Genomic DNA, 2948 nt, shown 5'->3' with positions numbered 1-2948 from the left:
GGGTCGGGCAGGTCCCCCCTCTCCAGCCTCTGCCCCAGGATCCCCTGGCCGAGCTGCAGCCGAGTGAAATCCTCACACGTCCCCGCGGAGGCTGCCCGGGAAGAGGCACAGTCTCTCCCCCTCGTTTTGCTTGTGTCATCCCGTAAATATCCATAGCACTGCCAGGTGGAGGCTTCCATGGCCGGGAGCTCCGTCACCGTAATTCCTGGTCTAAATGCTTTGAAAGCAGCCGGGCCAAGATTTCGTCCCACCTTGGGTCTCGACAGACTTTCAGCACCGCCTTCTCCTTCCTCCGCTACTGGGAGAGAAAGCTTGGAAGCCTCCGTGCCTGGGTCATGTGAATCGGCGTTTTTTAGCCTCATGGCCAGCAGAGATGAAAATGCACGTTGGCGTGATGGAGCCCATCCTCTGCGGCAGTGCAGGAGGCTCTCCTAACACAACAGCTGTCAGAATTGACGCTACGCTGGTCCCTACCCAAATATATCCCACCTGAATAGCTGGAAGAGCACTCCCCAGCCGCTAATTTGCCGGGGAGTAGCCCTTCACGGGCAGGGCTTGCTGCCCGTCTGCATCTTTCTTCAGGGACTCTCCTCCCCAACCTGCTGCAGCAATAACTCCCTACGGTCCCGTGCCGCAATCCTCCCTGGCTTCCCTCCGATCTTGATCCTTCCAGAGTGATTTACTGCCAGGTCATCAGCTGCGGCTCGTCCGGGCAGGATTAGCTCCGTCAGCTCCTCCGTGGCTTTCACGGAGAGCTTGGAAACCCGCATCCGTGCCCCTTGGCACTCGTCCCTGCTTCCCTGCCCGGCGCCTGACGGACACGGAGCGTCTCGCCCAGCGCTCCCTTCCCTGGAAGCGGCACGCAGCCTCGGTCTGTGCCCCCGAGTTTCGGGGAGAAAGCACGCAGGGCAGACAACGGGTCGGCTGGAGTAATCTGCGGGAATACGGTATTGCTAAGGGAACTGCTGTGGAATAAAAAAGGACTAACCCGAGATAAACAGTGGAGCCCAGCAGCAGGCTCAGAAACAAGTTTCCCTTCAGAGACTCCAAAACACAACTTATCAAAAAAGAAAATCCCTATTAACGCTCTGGGCATTTCTCTAAACATCCCTCCGAGTTCCTCCCTTTGGACAGTCCTTCTGCCAAACGAGTTCCTGCAAACTCTGGGGAGGGAGGGGGAGCCGGGGAGGCTGGAGGGCTCTAATCCGTTTATACACAGCCGGGATGCCTGACATTGCAGTGAGCCACCACGGCTCCCACTCCGGCAGCTCTTCCCCAGCGCTTTGCCTTTTATGGTGCACGAGGTACCGACTGCTCGAGCCCGACGCAGGGAAGCATCGCGAGTTGGGATGCAGGAAAACACCTAGAACAGTCCCTAAGGAGACGCAGGTGCTGGCTGAGCTTTTGGCTGCTTCCCAGCAGGGTCTGATTTACCCTGAAGCCAACCCATAACAGTTTGCAAACAGCCGCCAGAGACCTGCCCACCAGCCCCAGGCTGAAGGCATCCCACTGGGAAAATCCCCATCCAGACCCCACAGGGACCCCTCTGAGCCCAGCGGGCGCAGAGGTGATGCCCAGACCTCAGTCTCTCACGATACTGTCGCCTCATCCCCTGCTCCAGGAGCGAGTGTCGGCCACCAGCGAGGGGAGAGAGCGAGGGACGATGGTTTTCCCAGCTCTTATCAGCCCGGGAGCCAGCCAGGCCCTCCTTGCTGGGATAGTTTTTTATCATCGCGCATTGCAAAGCTGCTCTGCAGCGAGACAAAACACCATTTGTTTCCGCTGGAAGTTTTAAATCCCTGCTGAGGCTGCCCGAAACAAACACAACTGCTTCCCAGCAGGATCAGGGCCAGTGATGCTCCCTGCCCCTGGTGGGAAACACGTCCCGGCACCCATCCTGCCGGGTACCGAAACGCCGCAGCAGGATTTGCTGCCGGCTGGGCGAGCGATGGATTTCAAAGCTGAGTCGTCTCTCCATGGGATAAACTCACCAGATTCGGGCACCGTGACCTGATCAATAACCCACAGCTTTTCCCCTTGACCCACTGCCCTTGGTCTCCCTGTGCAAAAGCCAAATACAATCTGGGTTTCTCAAAAACAGTCACGATTTGGAGATATCATCTTGATTTTCTGGGGATGGTAGAGGCCAGGGCTGGTGGGTCTGTGGCCCTGGCTTTGCCCTGCCCTTCAAGTGCTTTTCTCTGCTTTCCTGAGAGCTGATTATTAAACCCTTGGGGAAGCCTGACACGGGAGCAGCACGGCTCCTGCTCCTGAACGGGGCGGCTGCTGCGACGTCGCCGCTGCTGCCCCATCCTTCGGGCCAGAGGGGAAGAGACTTTTAGGGAATACGCAATGCTCAAGGCAAGGGCTGAGGCCAGAGCACACCCGGCCGGCTCTTCAGCTGCTCCCCATACAAAATCGTGAGCACATGTGGAAACACTCCCAACAGCAGCACGTCTGCAAGGGCTGGGTGAAGGGGGAGCCCTGCAGGCAGCCCCTGCCCCTCCGACCGCTGCAAGAGCAACTCACAGCTCCTGCTTAGGGAAATATTTTACATTTCTGCCTCTTTGGAGACCAGCGTGGCTGGAGAGCCATGACCCAGTGTAAATCAACACGGAGGCACTGCGCCACGGCTGCAGGAGGCTGGAGAGCCACTGCTGGAGCAGCACTTTCTCCTCTTTGCTGCAGCCGGCTGCTGGTGTTGAAGGCACAGCCCTTCACCTCCTCCCTGCTTGTTCCTGAGCATCACTTTGTTCACTAAGCCCAGCCTCTCTCACCTGCCAAACCTGATCTTTTTACCCCATAACATCACTGCAGTTCTCATCCTGCGGTCATCCAACCCCAGCACGACAGCAGGAAATGCCGGCAGGGCACCATCCTCCTCCCAAAGCAGGGAGTCGGAGAGCCCTCGAGGAGATCTGCTCCTCTCCCATCAACGCCCGCAGGCT

Source organism: Apaloderma vittatum, unplaced genomic scaffold (assembly GCF_000703405.1).
Source record: "Apaloderma vittatum isolate BGI_N311 unplaced genomic scaffold, ASM70340v1 scaffold13467, whole genome shotgun sequence".
Classification (NCBI taxonomy): domain Eukaryota; kingdom Metazoa; phylum Chordata; class Aves; order Trogoniformes; family Trogonidae; genus Apaloderma; species Apaloderma vittatum.
Note: the sequence above shows the minus strand (reverse complement) of the source record.